Source organism: Lissotriton vulgaris, chromosome 4_1 (genome assembly GCF_964263255.1).
Source record: "Lissotriton vulgaris chromosome 4_1, aLisVul1.2, whole genome shotgun sequence".
Lineage (NCBI taxonomy): Eukaryota > Metazoa > Chordata > Amphibia > Caudata > Salamandridae > Lissotriton > Lissotriton vulgaris.
The window spans coordinates 2,062,052,335-2,062,068,361 of NC_141691.1; the positions used below are offsets into that span (position 1 = coordinate 2,062,052,335).

The following is a 16,027-nucleotide window of genomic DNA, read 5'->3' on the forward strand; positions in this document are numbered from 1 at the left end:
ACTTGGACTCACCTTGATTGTGAGATCAAACTGGGTTGGGCCTGCCTGCAGGATAATAAAATTCTTCACCTCCCTAGACCTAAAGGACGTGGTGGCGGGTGGGGGTCATTTATAGGGCTTCTTGGAATATTGAGACCATTGACATGGACCCGGTTATTGGTGCTGAGTTGCTTGGCCTATCTATTAATAGTCACTCTGGGGCTATTTTTACGGGGATCATTTGTTATAGACCGCCCGGGACCTTTAGTATCCACCAACAACAGTCGCTGCTTACCATCATTACCAATATGGCTGCCTCCCACAATAAACTGATAGTCCTAGGAGATTTTAACCTGTGGTTGAACGGCTCCTTGGATGCGGGCCTGCTCAACCTTCTCCATTCCTGTGAAAGTATTGGTCTCCACCAATATGTTATGGGAGCCACTCACAGGGCAGGACATCGGCTTGATCTGATCTTCTCGGTCCCCCAGCTAGCATATCTGAGTGAAATTCTGCCCATGGTTTGGACTGATCATTTCCTTCTCAAGTTCTATATTAATAGCAGTGGGTCCCGAACACAGGTACAAGGTGCTACCACTGAAGTTATGTTTAGGGACTGGAAAGCCCTTGGGCGGTTGAGAAGTACTGAATAAGTATTTAAGGTTGGAGACAGCTTTTCCCCAGATTATCAGGTTGATGAGAACTGCGCCTCATTGTGTTTTAGGATTACCACGTGGGTAGACTCTCTTGCCCCGCTAAAAAAACGCAGGTACAAGGGCAGAGCCTCGGCTCCTTGGTTTAATGATTCTTTAAGGGCTTCAAAACTAGCCTGTAAACAGGCCGAAAGGAAATGGAGGCAAGGTTATACAGACTCTAGCAGATTGCTCTGGAAAGCTAAACTTGCCGAATATAAAGCCCTGATTCATAAACCCAAGGCCGACTACTTCTGCTCCACGATTTGCACTGCGGCTTACAGCTCTAAGAGTATCTTTCAGATTCTGAACGGTCTAACTAGCCCTGACTGTTCTAAAAAGTCTACCCCCCCTACGCAGGCTCTTTGTGATAACCTGGCTCTGTTTTTCAAGGAAAAAATTGATGCCATTATTTATGATCTTAGTACCACTTCCGACCCGATCAGCTCAATTAGTCTAGGGGATGGGGATGCAGAGGACGGGGATGGGTGCCCTGGTGTGCAGCCTGCCAATTTACTCTCAAAGTTTCCCCCCATTACGGAGGAGGACCTCGGCAGGCTGGCTCGGTGTATTTCATCGGGATCACCTCTGGACCCTATTCCTCATAAAATCTGGAAAGACTATGGAGATGAATTATTTCCTACCCTCTGTAGGATTTGTAATCAATCGTTGGCTAGTGGTACTGTTCCTGCAGCCTGGAAACAGGCCCTGGTATCCCCGCTTTTGAAAAAGTCGTCCCTGGACCCGGAATGTCTAAAGAATTATAGACCAATCTCCTTGTTACCGTTCCCTGCCAAAATCGTTAAACGTTGGGTGAGCTTGCTCCTCTCTTCACATTTGGAGCAACACCAATTTCAGGATGAAACACAATTTGGCTTTCACCCTGCCCATGGGACCGAAACGGCTCTACTCACTGCCATGGACGATCTTCGAATGTGTGCAGACAGAGGTCAAGCAGCAGCTCTGATTCTGCTTGACCTGTCTGCCGCATTTGATACGGTAAATCATGCGATCCTCCTGAAAAGACTGAGTGAGGCCGGGGTGGGTGGTGGCGTCCTGCAATGGTTTCGCTCCTTCCTGCTTAACAGAAAGCAGGCGGTGTCTCTCCCCCCTTTTCAATCTGCATTCTTTCAGGTGCCACATGGGGTGCCTCAGGGTTCGGCAGTTAGTCCGATCTTGTTCAACCGTTATCTGAAACCCCTGATTGCATTGATAAAGTCTCATCGTATCAATGCTATTAATTACGCAGACGACACCCAATTTATCATATCTTGGGAGGGTGAGGAGTCGACCCGCTGGAGACATTTCATGATTGTTTACGAGATACGGCTGGCTGGCTACATAATATTTCACTGCAGTTCAACGCCAGTAAGACTGAGGTGCTGTTCTGTGCCGGAAATCGGATTCCTCGCCCTTTTCCAGATAATTGCTGGCCTCCAGAAACATCCATAAAAACTCAACCGGTCACTACTGTTCGCAATTTGGGCGTTATGCTGGACAATAAGCTGAGCATGGAAGCGTGGTGAAAACGGTGTCCTGCTGTCTCGCCCTCATTAGGTCCCTTCGAAAGATCCTTCTGCTACTTCTCTTACAGGCCCGGGCTTTGGTAGTCAGGCGCACCATTTTGAGCAGACTCGACTATTGTAATGCCCTACTGCTTGAGTCACCGAGTCTGCTGTTAGATAGACTTCAAAGAATCCAATCCGCTGCCACCAAGCTGGCTCTCGGTTGGCCTAGAAGATCCTCTGCCTCAGCGGCGTTGGCTGAACTCCATTGGCTCCCGCTTAGGCAGAGAATATTCTTCAAATCTCTTTGCCTGGTTTTCAAAGCCCTTCATGGGTTCGAGCCTAGCTTTTTGCAAGCTAAATTTGTCTGGTACACCCCAACTAGAGCACTTCGCTCAGCAACTGCATGTTTGGTGAGAGTACCCAGATTCAAGAAAGCCAGGGCGAGGGTAGATCTTTTGGAGTCGCTGCTGCCAAACTCTGGAACAGTCTGCCCTTGGAGATTCGTCAAACGGAGGAACTTCTCCCCTTTAGGAAATGTGTTAAAACCTCGCTGTTTCCGAAGGCTTAACCTGTTGGGACCTTTCTGTCACATCCTCTGTTTGCCACTTTTGTGGAGCTTTAGCGCCAGGATGCCTGTAAGGTGACAGTTGCGCTTTATAAATCTCTTAAATAAATAAATAACAGACACTAGGAGATCCTCCTCAAATGGCCTACAATACAGTCTAGGTCCCCAACCTGGTGTTCCCTTAAGGAACCCTCCAGGCCCTGAGACTGGGTTTCGGGCACCGTGAGACACACTGTTCCACACTCATTCCTTCTCCACTGAGACCGGATATGAGCCCCTACACCCCTCCCACTACACTGGGACCTAACTGGGCTACACTGAACCTCTTCCACCTCACAGGTCTGAAAGATATCTGAGCCACTCCTTTAGGGATCAATCCCCAATGCCTCCTCAGACTCTCTGGAATCCACCAAAAGGTCTGCCTCCAACGCAAGCTCTCTGGGGTCAGAGAACTCACACTCCACCGGGTGTTGGCATAGCTCTGGAAAACAGGGACTTAAAATATGCTCTCCAACAAATGAATCACACAGCCCCCCACAGTTGTTAACCAAGCTACCCTTTGCCTCACCCTCCAGTGCCTCACACAAGTACCCCACACCACTCTCCTGAGACTGGCAAGACAGTATCTGACTGTCTCTGTCACACAACCCACACTCTTCTGGCTGGTCTTCACACACACACACCAAGGTTTCTACAATTGGGGAACCCCTCTCCCTGTACCTCACATGTAGAGTCAGTAGAGTGTCCCTCCCACCACTAGGAATATTGTCCCCTGCGCCAGTCTCCAATCTTCTTCAGGGACACTGCACTCCACTGGAACTACATCATAAACCTGAACCCCCGGGTGTATGTCGACCCCCTCCCTCAAGTCAGGCGCCACATCTCTGAGTGTTTGTACCTATCTCTCAGCACTGGAAACTATAATATTGCTGCCACCATCTCAGCTGAACTCCACTTCCAACTCAGCAAAGCTCACCTCTGGAGCTACACATGTTTCTTCTTCAGCTGAGACCCTCATGGCCTCACGCCGCCTGAGCTCCAACTCAAGCTTCCTCATTCTTAATTCTTGGACCAAGGTAAATTTCAATTCCTCCAGGGCACGGGCATTTTCACTCTCCTCTGCCGCCCTTTCTCTTTCTTTTTCCATTTGCTTCAGATCCATTTCAAGCCTCAACATTTCTAACTTATGATCTCTAACCCTTTGGTTTTCCTCCAACTCCTCTGGGGAAAAACTTTCAGCTGAATGGTTGCTGTCAGCCCTTGAGGTTGCTTTGGACACAGGAAGATCCTGTGTCCAAGAACAAAACAACAAAAATCCAACATACACAGTTCAAGAATATGGTTTCAAAAGCATTCTTAAGGTTGCGATAAAATTCTTTAGGTTGCGATAAAAGAATCCACAGTTACGTGAAAAGTTCACAGTCACGTCACTTTTAGCTCACAGTCCCTTTAGTTGCGACAAAGTTCCAAAAGCAGAAGCTGGTGCAGTGGAAAACAAGTGATGCGTTGCTCCTGAGACCTTGGGGAGGCGATGCGACAACCCCGCTGCAGCAGCGGGCGTGTTGTGACGAATCCGGTCTGTATGGGGAGAAAGGCCACTTGTAGGAAGTTTGTTCTCACAAAGGCACGATGCGACAATCTCATAGGGGCTGCGACGATCTCCGGGGCAATGATGCGCGATCCAGCGGCGATCTCTCTCTCGCAACTGTTTGCAGTGACGTGACGCGGTCCGCAAGCAAGCGGTGCAGCGATCTCACACAGCGACAACAGGCTCTGCGACAACACTCGCAGTGAAGGTAGTCTTCCCTCACCAGTCTGGTGCATCCCGCAAACGAAGGATGTGACGGCTCTGGCAGCGGCAACAGGCGCTGTGACGATCTCGACCTTCGCAGCGGCTGGAATTTCCTCGCACTGTCGGGGATGCGCTCCGCAGCGAGCGATGCAATAACTTTTCTGTAGCAAAGTCTCTCAAGCTTAGTTTCCAGCTTCGCAAGACAGATACAACTTCCAGAGACACCACACAGGAGCCAGGCACTCCAGGAAGGACAGAACTCTCTTAGTAGAGCTCAGGGGAAGCTGGGGGTGAATTCGTTTTGTTCCTGGGACTTCAGAACAGGGAGCCAGCCCTTCTCAAGCCCTTGGAGATTACTTCAAGCAAGGGGACAGCACAAAGCAAAGTCCTTCCCCTCTCCTTGGCAGCAAAGCAACAGCAGGGCAATCCTGCAGAGCAACAGCTGGACAATCTTCCTTCTTCAGTTTCAGCCTTCTCCTTGGCAGAGGTTCCTTCTTGATTCCAGGATGATCTAATTTTCTGTTGTCTGGGGTCCTGTACTTATACCCCTAAAATCTTTGTTCTCTTTGTGTAAGTGGGCCTTAAGCCCGGTCTGAACCAGTTCTGAGTGTTTCCTGAGCACTTTGCTTTCCTGGCTTCTCCTTTCCTTTCAGAGTGAGGGGCAGGGTCGTCAGCCGCCCAGCAGAAGGTGGAGCCAGCATTGTGGAAGGCAGGCACAGCCCTATTCAGGCCCAGGTGCTATCTCCTCCCACCACTCAAGTTGCAAATGCAGTCATTCAGCCTAGGGCTGACTCAGCCAGCCTCCTGGGGAATCCCCAACCCCTGTCACTATCAAACCAGACAGTCAATACACAAACAGGCCCAGGCACACAGAAGGGTCAGGCAAGGGAACAGCAACTTTCTAAAAGTGCTATTCTCAAACACTGGATTTAAAAACAACCTTTCCTAAAAGATGTGTTATTAAATTCTGATTTCAGGGATACTAGACTCTTATGTCCTATCTTGTTCCTATGGGAAGAAATGCTGGTAGCCACTGTAGCCAGGATCCCCCATGTTAATCTATGGAGCAAGATAGCCTTACAATAGTAAAAAACGAAAACGGTTGTAATTCACTACCAGAGCATGTTACCTGCACCAGTACATGCTTTACCTTTCACATACACTGCACCCTGCCCAGGGGGATACCTTGGGCCTTCCATAGAGGTGACTAATTTGCACAAAAAGGGAAGGGTTAGGCCTGGTCAGTGGGGACACTGACCAGGAGGACATGGCAGTTCATAGACTGCACACTGCTGTGGTGGCAGGCCTGAGACACCATTTTAGAGGCTACTCATGTGGGTGGCACAATCAGTGCTGCAGGCCCACTAGTAGCATTTGTCATCACCAGCCCTGGCACACCCAGTGCACTTTACGAGGGACTTCCTGGTAATATAAATATGCCAATCATGCATATGCAATCATAATAACAATTTACACAGAGAGCATTTGCACTTTAGCACTGATCAGCAGTGGTAAAGAGCGCAGAGTCCTATTGCCAACAGCCACAGGTCTGGAAAAATAAGGGAGGAAGAAGCAAAAAGTTTGAGGATGACCCTGCAAGAAGGTCCAGTTCCAACAATGTGATTAACTAATCATTAATTTAATGGAACCCAGATTAGCTAATATTTTGCATTGGACTATTCCCATCTCTTTTTCTCCCGTTTTCCCCTTCTGACATTCCAATTTCTTTTCTGTTGAATTGCGTTTTTGCCTCTTTGAACCTCCTCACAACCTGTGATGGACCCCTTTCAAACCCTTCTGGAGCCTGTATGTACCATAAAACTTTGTCAATTGCACTGTACAAACTTGTATGCTTGACCTTTCAATTATATATAGCAATAATTTTACACTGCATTTTTCAAGTTGGTCACTCTACCTGGTGTGTGAATTAGCAATCTATACATGATGATCAATGCTATTGACCCAATTTTTTAAGTTTAATTTAAATTCAAACTTTTACTTTTACCAAATTAATTGCTTATTTTTATTTTGTATTAACCATTGGTCCTACATAAGTACTCTGATCAAATAATACACTTTCCTCTTTCTTTGCTCTACCCTTATGCCTGCTACACTTTGACAATTGGCCATATATGACATATTGTAAATTTACCCTTTTTTATCCTTCTTTTGCTTTTCACTTTCCATTCACTACTCCTGACACTGCAATTATAATTACAGCCTGGAGAAAGCCCTAGGCCGGCCCGCCCTACGGGGTGAAATGCATGTTAACTGTCCTTCTTTTCATAGTTTAGGATGAGCAAAAATACAATTTCATTTATTTAATCCCTCAGAGATCAGCCTCGGAGTGCCTCGGGAATCCTCCCTAAGCTTCACCCTCTTCAACATGTACATGGCCCCGCTTGCAACCATTGTCAGAAGACACTTACTCGATATCGTCTCCTACACCAACAACACCCAGCTGATTCTCTCCCACATAGATTGAACCAACAGCCGGCAAGAGCAACTTCCACAACGGGATGAAGGCAGTCACCACCTGGATGAAGGACAGCGGCCTCAAGATTAACTCAGGCAAGATCAAACTCCTCATCCTGGGCTCCTCCCCCTCCACTTGGGATGACTTCTTGGGCCCGCAAAGCTCAGAACCCCCCTGCCCCGACCCACAGACCACACACAAAACCTCAGCATCATTTCTGGACTCCTCGCTCTTGATGAACCGCCAAATCAACACCATTTCAACCCCCTGTTTCCACACGCTCCGCCTGCTTCATAAGATCTTCAAGTAGATCCACATCAAGTCCAGGAAAAAAGTCTCCCATTTGCTCGTCAGCTGCAGACTCAACTACGGAAACGCACTCTATGCCAGCACCAATCAGAAACTCCAAAATATACTGCAGAACGTCCAGAGCGCCTCCGCTACACTCATCCCGGTCATACAACGCTGCAACCGCATCACTGGAACCTGAGAGACCTACAGTGGCTACTTGTCAACAAAAGAATCGCCTTCAAGCTCCTCACGCATGCCTTCAGACCACTCCACAGTGCCAGACCTGCATACCTCAACCACCGCCTTTCCTTCTACACTCTCACCAGACATCTCCGCTCTGCCCAACTGGCCTGTATCCCACAGATCCACAAGACCATGGATGAAGGAAGATCCTTCTCCTACCTCAATGTAAAGACCTGGATCTCCCTGACTCTGCACCTCAGGCAATCAGAATCGCTGCCGCAATTCAGCAAGGACCTCAAGACTTGGCCGCAGGCCTCCCTCCCCCTATTAGCACTTTGAGACCCTCATGGGTGAGTAGTTGTGCTCTATAAGATCACTGATGGATTGAAGCTAAGCATCTTACTCGTGATTAACTTTGACCTTTTGTTACCCATTGGGGATAAGTATCCCATTGCAAGATACAGTCACAAGCTCTGTCCTCCATCACCCTCCATAAATATTGGCAAATTGTTTCATGGACTTCACCACAATGTTAGCTCTCTTTTCCTTGAGATGTGTCTCCTCATGCTAGTTTGTTGTCCTCTGTCAAGCATAGATAGTAATATTTGTCTACTAATTCAATATTGTTATCATTAATTTCCCTTTTAGCTCTTTCTTGGATCATTCAAACATCATGATTTTTGTTTTGTCCAAGTTTATTGATAGTTCATTAACTCTGGTGTATTCTTGAAGTTTTTGTAATTGAGATTGCAAACCAAAGGTAGTCAGTGACAGTATGACAATGTTGTCTGCGTAAGATATTCTTCCTATCTAGTTTTAGGGAGAAACCCTCTACCTTGTCAAGATGTAACAATAAGTCATATATATATATGTATATATATAACATGAAAAGTATAGGCAGTAGAATTCACACCTGTTTGAGCCCATTTGACTGTTGGTTAAAGGGTGCTCTCGCCTAGTTTTACTTGGAGCCAAGTTTCTTCATGTTCTTTAGCTTCAACAAGACTTTGATATGATTGGTTTTGTTGAAAACTGCATTCTTTCTCGCTTATGATCTTCTGGTCTAAATTTCGTAATCTGTTCCCTTATACCGTGTACTCCTACTCAGCTCCCAGAAGCGGTTTATCTGCTAGATGCAATACACATGTACGGTTACCGGCTCACGCACGACACTCCGTTCCTGCTCAGCTCCCAGAAGCGGTTTATGTGCTAGATGCAATACACATGCCCCGGTTACTTACCGGTAATCTTCATTACTCCGAGTATAGTCTTCCTCGCCACATGAGTTACAAAGTGAGCTTTAGCTCCACAACAGAACCCTCCAAAGCAAAAAGAAACCACCTCCCACCCCCTCCCAACATGGCCGACCAGTCCCACCTGACCTCTATAAGAGGCGGGCCGGCCCAACCAATCAGCCTGATCTACCAAGCAAACAATGAAGCCGATAGCCAGACAGGGAGGGGGGGAGGGAACTCATGTGGCGAGGAAGACTATACTCGGAGTAATGAAGATTACCGGTAAGTAACCGGGGCATTACCTCCTCGTAAGTCTTCCTCGCCCCCTGAGTTACAAAGTGAGCCAATACCCAAGCCAACAAGGCTTCATTGACCACCAGGACAACAACACCACACGGCGATGCAGAGAAACCAACCCAAGGTTGATGTACAACAACTGAAAAGAAAACAGGGACCACAGGAAACCTGAAATCAAGACCTCCAGGAAAGGGAGGCCAACCAGGAGACGCAGCTCCAGCACTCAGAACGGCCCCAGCGAAGTCCCCCCGGGACTGCTAGAGACCCAGGTACCAGGCGGGGGACGACCGCGCCGAAGACCGATAAAACTCCACAGAGGAGACACCCACTAAGGGGGCCCAGGGAACAGAGCCACACCTCGCGGACCGACCCTGGGCCCCCGCCGGATCCACCGAACCCAGCGAAGCGTAGGGAAGGATGCCAGCCTGTGCAAGCCCGCGAGCCAAGGAGGAACGAGGGCTAGCGGCCCGAACGAACCGGGCCCAAAAGGCATAACACAGGTCATCCCACCGGGAAAGGAATAAAACGTGCGGCTAAGAGAAGCCAAAACAGCACGCCGACCAACCAGCCCGGACAAGGGAGGGACCACGTTGGCCGGAAAAAAGCGGTAAAGATACCACCTGAGTCCGAGACCCCAGGGAAGGGACCCCGGGAAGGACACGGGGGACATGCCGGCGGAACAACCCCGTCCGGCAAAACCCGCAAGAAGGGCGGGGAGCGGAGGAACGACCCCCGCACGTCCATCCGCCCAGCAGACACCATCGCCACCAGGGAAACCTGATAGGCGAGGAACCGCAGAGCCACCGAGGGCCGGGGCCCAAAAGGGCGGACCCCGAAGAGCTCGTAGAACGAGAGAGGGAGTATGCAAGTGTATTGCGATGTGTATAGCGCACGTATCACCCAAAGGCAACAAGGTGCGGGCCTTGGGAACCCGACCTGGTATACCCCTGTGAGATAACCCCAGCAGGATACAAGGCGAGAGCCAGGCATCCCGCCGCAAGGGGCCCAAGTGGAGATTAGGCAAGCAACTGCCCAGAGTTGCAGAGTGTGAACACGTGAGACGAGTAGGCACCGGCATGAGAATTCACGAGTCCAAGGAAGTATTGAAGCTCAAGACCCACCGAGGCGGGGAATTGAACCCTGGTCCAGGACCATCTCAGCTACCGGGACTGCCGCCTCCAACCCCTGAGCCACACAGCTCCACTAACATGGAACGCTCCACGAATTTGCGTGACCCCTTGCGCCGGAGCCGCGGCAAACCTCTCAGTATCGTTCCAAATCATGTATACGTGCCGCCGGAGCGAGCATTGGAACAATCGCGGGAACCCAGCAGCAAAGCCACAACCCCCGAGCAAGCATCCTCCTCCGCTCCAGAACCAGGCCTGCACAAGGAGGCCGGCCAGCCGACAAGAGCCGGCTCAACACCGGCGCCGAGAGCGGGGGACCCAATCACTGTACGGGAAGATCCGGGATCGGCCAGGTGGCTCGAATCGCCAGCTCAGCCAAAGGAGAGGGAACCCGGGGCGGAGGACCCCGCCGGGAGCCAAAAACAGGAATGCCCCAGGACATGCGTGGCCACCACGCGCGGGTGCCAGGCACATCACTCCAAAATAAGTCCATGCGCAGCCGGGTCGAGCACCCAGGAGCACCCCGGCCCTGCCCAAGCGAATCCCCGAGGACCCGCGAAATCAGAGGGCACGGGGGAAACGCGTACATCAGACTGAAAGGTCACGCGAAAGACCGGGCAATAAGGACCCGGAAGGAGGAGTAGAACCCGGGCCGGAGGGCCGAGTCCCCCCCCCAGAACCGATCCACCGGAGGCAGACCGAGCCGAGGCACCAGGCGCCGAAACACCACCGGGACAGGGCGAGACAAGGCAACGAAGGAAGATTCGACATAGTCGAGCCGTCACAGAGCCGGACCCCGGGGGAAGGATGGCCCGAAGGGACAGGACCGGCGAAACCGACCCTTCCAGGGCGACTGACCCGGTATATGGAACGCCTCACGAACATGCGAGTCCACCTTGCGCAGGGGCCACGCCAATCTCCTCGGAATTGTCCCAACTTATGGATATGAGTTGCCGAAGTGAGTACGGCCCATACATGGGGACACCGAAGCATAGGTGCCAAGGCGGCAGGTCAGGACCAAAGGATGCCCCCCCCCCCCCTGACTGACCCAGAGGGAAGTACCGGGTCCAGGCACCTGACCCCCGAAGGAGGACAAGCCCGAGACAGGACCCGAAGGGACCACCACACATAGAACAGGGAGCCGTCGGAGGAGAGACCCCGCCTGACGTGATGCCTCACCCACGAAAAAGATGAGGCCGGGCTGCATCAATTGCCCAGACAGGGAACACCAGGACTCCCTCCTGGCGAAGAAGATCCACCAGGCGGGTCATGAGCACCGGGCCAACCCACGGGTCAGAAGGCAAGCCCAACAGCGGCACCCGCAACCGAGAGTGGGGACCCCCACTCGCAGTCCGGCCTCCCAGGCCAACCCAAGGTCCACAGAATAGACAAGGGAAGGAGGTGGCATCTGAACCCGTCGGGAAGGGGGGACCCCGTGGAAAGACCGCAATACCAGCAAGACCGTTCACCGGCCAGCCAGCCCGAAGATCCCAAGAACCGCGACAGCCACGGCCCAAGACGGGACGCAACGGAGGCGACAGCCCCCTACCCCCCCCGGGAACCCCCAGGAGTGAGAGGGCCGAAAGCTAGGATCCAGGGGCGCATATTGGAGCGGCAGTACCAGTACGAGACCGGAAAACCGACACCCGGGCCCGGGAGCCAAAACCTGACCGCCCCGACCGACACCCTGAAATCCGGGTGGAATGGCCGAAGGACCCCACCCCTGCAAGGGCGGGTCAACGGGCGCAGGTAGAGGAAGGGAACCCGGAGACTTGCGCAGAGAACGCCCCCAGGGGAACCCCGGGGACAACCCCCGCCGCCGGGGGAGTCAAATGCAAGCTCCAAACAGGAATGAAACACTAAGTAAGTGTGCCCTCCCCGCGTAGGGGTCCTGTCACACTTCCCAGTAGCGCAACTTGAGACAAGACCAGCGTACTACACCCCCGCAAGGGCACCAGGCGCTTGGACGCCAGCAGCTGTAGACTCATCCCGTCCAACCCCCTGAGGCGAAACTTTCACCTTGGGATACCACCACAGCATCGGCAGGATTCGACCCGTGGTCTGTGAGGGCCGTCCGCACCAAAGGCACAAGACTAACCTATGAGCTATAGCTCCTTAGTCCCGGACACCCCCGAGGAGGAGGCCAGGCATCCAAAGCATTGTGGGGGCCGAATGTGGGGAAAAAGCAAGCAAATGCCCAGGGAAGCAGAGCGGGACTCCATGCATGGAAAAGGTCCCGAGGCGCGACTAATCCGGACCCCGGACTAAATCGCACCCCAGATCCGCCGAGGAACCGAACCCAGGTCCCGGGCCAGACCACTGCCAGTGGGCCCTACTCCCCCACCGGGTACCGAGAGGGAGATAAAGCCAGGAGGGGGCGGGCCCCCCGCCTCGCAAAGACCCCTAGAAGGGAAAGCGCCGGAAAACCGGGGGAGCCCTCAGACTGCGACAGAAGGGGGGGACACCTCCGCCACCCCGAGGAGTTCCCAGCAGTGCCAACACACCTGAGCCCGGCGCATCCTGACGGCCCATGCACAGGAGGACAACACGGGCTCCCAGGGTGCCAGAAGAAGGACTACAGAATCTCGAGCAGTCCCCATGTTGCATCAGGGTCTGCTGCCGATCCCCGAAAAGAACGCGCAAAGCGCTCCTGCCCAAATAGAAGTGCACTGTCAAACGGAATCCACAGAGAAGAAATGCACTCACCGCGTAGATACAGACGCATTGGCAGGATTCGAACCCTGGCCTGCGAGGGCTGTCTGTGCAACAACACGCCCTAGCTCCTCCTCACGCAAGCCGCGTCAAAAACGCAGCGCCAGCAGGAGAGGGCCGTGTCAATTATCAAACGGCCGCACCTGGCGGCAATCAAACCCCGCCCCTGAGGGGCGGAGGCGCCCGGACAACATCAGCGCGTCAAACCGCTGCGGCCCGTAGGGCAGAATGAAAAGACACGCACGGAGGGAGGCGGCCGCGACCAGCGCCGCGCCTCCGAGACCCAGGCAGGCCGGAAAGGTGCGCAGAAAACGAGGTAGGACCTACCGGTACGTGCTGCACGCCGAGGCTCCTACCCCGGCCATGCAAGTGATTTAAGACGGTACGCAGACTAATCATTATTTTAGGAAGGATGTCATTGCAGGTCTAATGCAAGATTAATCTCCACATCATGAGAGTCAATGCAATATCCAGGCAAAAATTACTCGTTTTTGCCCAACCTGGGGTTCGAACCCCCCATTACCTGCACGTAGTGCACCCAGACAAAATCCCTGCATCCCAACAGCACATTTTAGAGACTACATTCAGAATTGAAGTCATTAATATCATAGTGCTGCCTGCAACTATGGCTGTGCGCCACAATGCATTGGGATATATCCATGGGCAAAGGCACGTGAATGAACCCCTGCCCCTCCACGGCCGAGGTACAACACACAGAATCTGCGTACCAAATGCACGGCCAACATGTACATCCACACATGCGACCAGCGCATTGATGCCACCGGAGCCCCAGCCGGCCAGCCCACACACACAGGGGAACCTGCGCCGGACCCGAAGCCCACCAACGGGCAAGGGCCCTTTAGTAACGACCGGGGGAGACACGGGCATTTACAAACACTCCACACCCCCGGCCGCCCCCCCCCCTGTAGACCCTTGGCACGCTAGAGCAGCACCTAACCGGCCCCACAGGACCGGGGGAAGGAAGAGGGGGGGGATTAGTAGGCCTAAGGCACTCGAGACCGCTAGAGCAGGTCCTCCACCCTAAACCCCAAGGGCCAGCTCACGCCGGCCCATCTTACCTGAACAGTGCTCTGGAGAGAATCGTGCAGAACAAAAAAACAGGCTGATTGGTTGGGCCGGCCCGCCTCTTATAGAGGTCAGGTGGGACTGGTCGGCCATGTTGGGAGGGGGTGGGAGGTGGTTTCTTTTTGCTTTGGAGGGTTCTGTTGTGGAGCTAAAGCTCACTTTGTAACTCAGGGGGCGAGGAAGACTTACAAGGAGGTAATGTACGGTTACCGGCTCACGCACGACACTCCGTTCCTGCTCAGCTCCCAGAAGCGGTTTATGTGATAGATGCACTAAACATGTACAATTACTGGCTCACTCACAACACTGTTCCCACTCAGCTCCCAGAAGCGGATTTATGTAATAGAAGCGGTTTATGTAACAGATGCACTACACATGTATGACTACTGGCTCACTCACAACACTGTCCTACTCACCTACCAGAAATGGCTTACGTAATTGATTCACTACATATGAATGGCTACTGGCAAACTCACTACCCTCTGCTCTAGGTTCAGACTTAATTCCAGTATACCCAATATTCCTGCTTAGCTCCCAGAAGTCGCTTAGTGTGAGAGGAGTGATGTAAAACTGCATTAACTCATTTACAAGTCTATATTTTGGTTCCAATTCTCTTACCTTGTACTCCTGCTCTGCTTCCATCATAGGGGTCACACGGTGCTCTCGGTGGGCCTGGGAATCTCTGCAGACCACACATAGCAGCACTAATTCAGTTTCGCAGAAACACTGCAGCCTCTCCCCATGCTCCTCACAGAGACTGCGTTGTATGTGGCTTCCAGGCGCTATCTGCAGCCTTCTCATCATTTCTGCCATATCGCCTAATCTCTTATTGGACTTCCGTGTTGTTCTTTCTTCAGGTTAAACTTGTGTCTGCATAATTTCTCGCTGGCCTTGTGTCCGGGGAGGCAGGAGAGGCAGAAGTTATGTTCGCAGTCCAAGGTCACGGGGTCAGTGTACAGCTCCCTGCAGATGGAGCAGGTGGCTTTTTCTAGGTTCTCCGTCCTTGGGTCCTTATATGCCTTCTCTGCCCTGAGCTCTACAGGACTATGTTTGCTCTCACTGGCATATCTTAATCAGTACCAAACTAAGGTGTGTCCCACACAGGGCATTCTTTGGTCTGATTCCAGGCCAGGCAGAGGGTGTGATCAGGATCAGGTTACTGCTGCACACAGGGACTTCAGACTGCAACATCAGAAGCACTAAAGGATACATGTGGCCCCTCCCTCAGGGCACTTCAGCTCACAGTAAATTCAGAGTAAAACATCAGAGGTGAGGAAGGTTGCATGAGCCCACCTTGTTGCCCCCCCCTATGCCGCACTCTCCCAGTGGCAGCAGGTGATATTTCAACGTGGTGAGGTGCAAAAGTGAGCAACTCCAACTGACATGAGGGGGGTTTAAGGGGGTTACCCCCAACCCCCAAGAAAATGTGGAATAAATAGGGGTAAATGACATATTTCGAAGTTAACTATTTTATTGTTTTGCGTAGAATCTCTTCATTTGATCAAGCACAGAAGCCCGGATGGATCACCGGCTTTCCAGATTCACGCAGTGCAATTCACCCACTATATTGGCTTCTCCTTATACCATCAAAGATGAATGCTTACTGCTTGATTATGTGAGGGAGTATTCTAACTTGAGTGAAAGGCAGACTCCACATTTTATGTTGAGCAGTTTTAAATAGTGCGGACTGTATCTAAGGACATCATAGTGCTTGACAACAGATGCAAACTTCGTTAAATGTTATTGGGCCTTATATATGAAGAGGCTGTGTCGCCAATGCGTTAACATTTTGGACACATTGGCAGAGGAAAATTTACTCCATATTTATAAGATGACATAGCTGCGTGGATTTGTCACTTTTCTCACCCCTTCGTCCAGAAGACACTGCATCGGAATGGACTGTATCACATAAGTATTAAAATATGCAAAGTAAACGTTCTGTTGTAAATACATGCATAAAAGGGTTGCATGGATACTTATGACATTTTGTAAAAGTAACGCACCCTAAGTGGCGCAGCGTTTTGCATACGTCAAAATAGCTGTACCTGCATTACACACACATAGGAAATGATGCATCCATACAG

At 51.7% G+C, this 16,027-nt stretch overlaps 1 non-coding gene and 1 pseudogene across 2 annotated transcripts in view; both read right to left on the minus strand.

Annotated features, from left to right (window-relative positions):
• The window catches only part of LOC147724981 (E3 ubiquitin-protein ligase TRIM39-like), a 225,609-nt pseudogene extending 209,844 nt beyond the window's left edge, over positions 1 to 15,765 (minus strand). Inside the window, exons 1-2 of the transcript XR_015295280.1 lie at positions 15,761 to 15,765; positions 14,562 to 15,011 (exon numbers count right to left, since the gene is read on the minus strand). The product of XR_015295280.1 is annotated as an E3 ubiquitin-protein ligase TRIM39-like (transcript). The remainder of the gene's footprint in view (positions 1 to 14,561; positions 15,012 to 15,760) is intronic.
• On the minus strand, positions 11,005 to 11,111 carry LOC147724982 (U6 spliceosomal RNA). Its single transcript, XR_015295413.1, has one exon. It is a non-coding gene; the product is annotated as a U6 spliceosomal RNA (small nuclear RNA).
• Positions 15,766 to 16,027: the final 262 nt, after the last annotated feature.